Here is a 5,761-nt window from a genome sequence, read left to right as displayed (position 1 = left end):
CTAGAACACAAAAATAGGGAGGTTTAAATACAAGTAGGGAACATACAATTTAACCAATGAGATTGCTTCCTGCATTAACAAGGTAATTAGTCACACCTGTGAGGCTGTGACATAAGCTTTTGGTTCTATTAATTTATTGCTACTGGTGACCGCTGGTCTAACTGCTAAACTACAAGCTGACTCTGCACTGTACAGCATGATTGTAGTGGGTTTACTAACACATTAGTTCTAGTAGCTATATTGACAGCTATGACGTTAGCTAATATGGTGACAACAATGTAGGCTGTGTGTAGCAGTTAGCGGTTATGATATGAAGGTTTGGCTTGGAAAGTTTTTTTCGCCTGGTCACAGACATCTGTTGTGCTGTGCACTGAAGTCTACAAGCATAGGGAAAAGGTGAGAAGAGGAGAGTGCGTAGATGCTAGAATGAATTCCACAAAGAGCAAAATGATCATGCTGTTTGTATGTGACTGCTATGAAAGTGAACTGTCTTTGCGTGTGATCAGGGGTGTTAGAGCATTGGGCCAGTAACCGAAAGGTTGCTGGATCGAATCTCCGAGCTGACATGGTAATAATCTGTCGTTCTGCCCCTGAACAAGGCAGTTAACCCACTGTTCCTAGGCCATCATTGAAAATAAGAATGTGTTCTTAACTGACTTGCCCAGTTAAATAAAGGTTAAAAAAATAATAATGCAAATGAAAATAAACAAATTATTGACAAAAGGTGCTTTTCCTCAATTAGCTGACACGCTTGTTCTGCTCGTAGCGCTCAAACCCTGGTCAGTATCAATTGTGAGTGTCTATTTAAAACCGTTGACTCAAGACCTCTCTCACACTTTCTTTCATACTATCACACTTCGTGTCTCCAGTCCTCACAACATAATGAGTTGTTGTTGGCATGTGGATGCTAAGATACCGAGCAGATCTTGGTGAAATTTTTTGAGACTGACCAAAAAGTCTCAGAGAATCACACAGGATTACCCAGAAAACCCTCCATCCTCTGCCAGTCGAGACTTTTCCATGTTTCTCACAGAGCAGAAAAATCCCCAGTGCTCAAACAGAGCTCCAAGTCACACAGAGTGCTTAGATCTCCTTCACAGAGCTCAAAGCTACATGAAGTCCTCAGCTCAGAGCTGCACCACAGGGCTCAGGGCATAATTCAACCAACACCAGTTTACTCATTTTCAACATACATATTTTAAATAAAGGGAAGGTACTGCCCATAAAGAGGCTATGTGATTGAAAACTCCACACGTATATTTGTCTGAATCATGAATAAATATCACTGCATGATACAGTATGCGCACATTTTTTGGGAGTTTATTTATCCAGGTTAGTCCCATTGAGTTACAATATATTTTTCAAAATGTTACCTTATGTCCCTAATTCGTTGTTCAAAATGCATCAAAGACATATCGTATCATCTACAACAACCACAACTGTCTCATCGTATCCAGATTCCCCGATTCAGGAACTGCTGCTGAATACATGTCTAAATATTTGCCCTGCTCCAGAAGGATGGATGTGTGTTGATTTATGACTAAAGTTGGGAGATATCATTGTGCACATGATATGTCCGAGAAGAGGAGGAGAGAGAGAAAGGGAGAGAAAGAAGAATAAAAAGAAGAAGACAACGACAAAGAAGAAGATTGCATGCTTACTAATAAGGTCTGCTGTCTCGTGCAATTCAGGCAACTTAGCTGGCACTAGGATGCTCTCGCTAGAAGGAGGATAGGGCAGTGAAAAGAGGGGAAGAGGTGATTGGAGTAATGCAAATATGGTTTAGAGAGGAAGTCAGGAGCCGGTATAATCAGGAAAGAGGATTACCGCTAAACAGTGAAAACACTGCCAGCGATAATCGATGGTGAATGAAGTTCTTTGTGAGTGTTTGTGAGTTGCTGGAGGCCTTTGATCAGATGACAGCAGAAAACAGCTCACCTCGGAGTGAATGGGCTCTGGGTTAACTGGCTGGTTTCTTAGTCAATTTCATGTTTGTGTACATTTATACCATAGAGGAACAATCTAGCAATAGTCTCTTGCTCCTATGCAAATTATTTAATAAAAAATGACCAACAATTGTGCTAGAAGCTACGTTTGGTGTTTCTTTTGAACATCAAATTCTCACAGACCAAGTCTTCAGTTCATGACCCCAAGATTTAGCACCAGCACCGAACAGGGCAGCAGTGTAATCGTAATACAGTGTGATTACTGAACCAGTTTGTACTCTCTGTGATTTATGATTGACAGTGAGAGGAGGCCTGTCCATGACTTCCTATGATACACATAATCCAGGAAACAGAGGGCCAAGACTGACCACCCCACAGAAGGGATGTGTGAGAGAGAAAGGAGAGGAAGAGAGAGAATCAAAGGGGGAAGGAGAGAGGGTGCCAAAGGGTCTGTCCAAAGAGGATATGAGGCATTATCCAGCTGCTGAAGCTTGTACTACAGATGTAGGATCTTAATTTGATCACTCTGTTGCAGGATAACTTTCCTACAGTGCAGGAAATGTAAAACTTGTGTATTTCCGGTTTAGAAAGGCTTCTGAAGATAATAATTTACACTTTGAAATTTCAGACTTGATATCCCCTTACCAAAAACGTATCAACCCCTACAAAAATGTCCGGTAATTATAAACCACATAATAATTCACATTTCCTTTTTTCTGCAGGATTATTTTCCTGATGTTGCAAACTGGCTCAAATTAGAATCCTAGATCTGTTTATGAGATACTCTTTATTGTCTTGTTGATATTTAAATTGTAAGTTGTGGCCTCCCGAGCGGTGCACCGGTCTAAGGCACTGCATCGCAGTGCTTGATGTGTCACTACAGACCCGGGTTCATTCCCAGGCTGTGTCACAACCGGCCGTGAACGGGTCATTACTCGACCTTCACCTCTCCCGAGCCCGTTGGGGAGTTGCAGCGATGAGACAAGATCGTAATTGGATCACAATTTGGGAGAAAAAGGACGTGAAATTAAATAATAAATAAATTGTAAGTGGTTAATGGAATTATGCAAGAGGCATGACAAAACAATGACGTTAAAAAGTAAAGTATGTCTCTCCACCTCAGATGCATGAATTGGTACTATTGTTCTATTTACATCAAATGCAATATGGAGTCATAATAGTACGTCACACATTACCTCATCCTACTCCTCCTCTGTTCCTCGGGTGATGTAGAGGTTAACCCAGACCCTGTGTGTCCCCAGGCGCTCTCATTTGTTGACTTCTGTAACCGTAAAAGCCTTGGTTTCATGCATGTTAACATCGGAAGCCTCCTCTAAGTTTGTTTTACTCACTGCTTTAGCACACTCTGCCAACCCTGATGTCCATGCCATGTCTGAATCATGGCTTAGGAAGGCCACCAAAAATTCTGAAATTTCCATCCCCAACTACAACATTTTCCATCAGGATAGAACTGCCAAAGGGCAGTCTGCTGCAGAGATAGCCTGCAAAGTTCTGTCATACTTTCCAGGTCTATGCCAAAACAGTTTGAGCTTCTAATTTTAAAAATGCATCTCTCCAGAAATAAACCTCTCACTGTTGCCGGCAGTTATAGACCCCCCTCAGCTCCCAGCTGTGCCCTGGACACCATATGTGAATTGATTGGCCCCCATCAATCTTCAGAGTTTGTTCTGTTAGGTGACCTAAACTGGGATATGCTTAACACCCCGGTCGTCCTACAATCTAAGCTAGATGCCCTCAATAGCACCCTCCAGGTACAACCCTAAATCCGTAAACATGGGTCCCTCATAGATATTATCCTGACCAACTTGCTCACCAAATACACCTCTGCTGTTTTCAATCAGGATCTCAGCAATCACTGACTCATTGCCTGCATCAGGCCTTTCTAATCGACCTGGCCCGGGTATCCTGGAAGGATATTGACCTCATCCCGTCAGTAGAGGATGCCTGGTTGTTCTTTGAAAGTAATTGAAATAAGCATGCCCCTTTCAAAAAAATGTAGAACAAAGAACAGATAAAACCCTTGGTTCACTCCAGACCTGACTGCCCTCGACCAGCACAAAAACATCCTGTGGCGTACTGCACTAGCATCGAATAGTCCCTGCGATATGAAACTTTTCAGGGAAGTCAGGAACCAATACAGTTAGGAAAGCAAAAAAGTATTTGAAAGCCAAGTTAACAAACAGATCACTGACCATTTCGAATCCCACCGTACCATCTCCGCTGTGCAATCCGGTTTCCGAGCTGGTCACGGGTGCACCTCAGCCACGCTCAAGGTACTGAACGATATCATAACCACCATCAATAAAAGACAGTACTGTGCAGCCGCCTCCATCGACCTGGCCAAGGCTTTCAACTCTGTCAATCACCAAATTCTTATTGGCAGACTCAAAAGCCTTGGTTTCTCAAATGACTGCCTCACCTGGTTCACCAACTACTTCTCAGATAGAGTTCAGTGTGTCAAATCGGAGAACCTGCTGTCCGGACCTCTGCCAGTGTACGGGGGTACCACAGGGTTCAATTCTCGGGCCAACTCTTTTCTCTATATATATTAACGATGTCGCTCTTGCTGCGGGTGATTCCTTGATCCACCTCTATGCAGACGACACCATTCTGTATACATCTGGCCCTTCTTTCGACACTGTGTTAATAAACCTCCAAACGAACTTCAATGCCATACAACACTCCTTCCGTGGCCTCCAACTGCTCTTAAATGCTAGTAAAACTAAATGCATGATCTTCAACCGATCAATGCCCGCATCCGCCCGCCCGACTAGCATCACTACTCTGGACGGTTCTGACTTAGAATATGTGGAGATCTTCAAATACCTAGGTGTCTGGCTAGACTGTAAACTCTCCTTCCAGACTCATATTAAGCATCTCCAATCCAAAATTAAATCTAGAATCGGCTCCCTATTTCGCAACAAAGCCTCCTTCACTCACGCTGCCAAACATACCCTCGTAGAACTGACTATCCTACCGATCCTCGACTTCGGCGATGTCATTTACAAAATAGCCTCCAACACTGTACTCAGCAAACTGGATTCAGTCTATCACAGTGCCATCCGTTTTGTCACCAAAGCCTCATATACCACCCACCACTGCGACCTGTATGCTCTCATCGGCTGGCCCTCGCTACACATTCGTCGCCAAACCCACTTGCTGCAGGTCATCTATAAGTCTTTTCTAGGTAAAGCTCTGCCTTACCTCAGCTCTCTGGTCACCATAGCAACACCCACCCGTAGCACGCGCTCCAGCAGGTACAGCTGAAGTCGGAAGTACATACACCTTAGCCAAATACATTTAAACTCAGTTTTTCACAATTCCTGACATCTAATCCTACCACTTAATTTTAAGAATGTGAAATGTCAGAATAATAGTACAGAGAATGATTTATTTCAGCTTCTATTTCTTTCATCACATTCCCAGTGGGTCAGAAGTTTACATACACACATTTGGTAGCATTGCCTTTAAATTGCTTAACTTGGGTCAAACATTACGGGTAGCCTTCCACAAGCTTCCCACAATAAGTTGGGTGAATTTTGGCCCATTCGTCCCGACAGAGCTGGTGTAACCGAGTCAGGTTTGTAGGCCTCCATGCTCGCACATGCTTTTTCAGTTCTGCCCAGACATTTTATATAGGATTGAGGCCAGGGCTTTGTGATGGCCACTCCAATACCTTGACTTTGTTGTCCTTAAACCATTTTGCCACAACTTTGGAAGTATGCTTGGGGTCAATGTCCATTTAGAAGACCCATTTGCGACCATGCTTTAACTTCCTGACTGATGTCTTGAGA

The sequence above is a fragment of the Salvelinus alpinus genome, chromosome 3 (genome assembly GCF_045679555.1).
Source record: "Salvelinus alpinus chromosome 3, SLU_Salpinus.1, whole genome shotgun sequence".
NCBI classification, from domain to species: Eukaryota; Metazoa; Chordata; class Actinopteri; order Salmoniformes; family Salmonidae; genus Salvelinus; species Salvelinus alpinus.
This window is presented reverse-complemented; position numbering follows the sequence as displayed.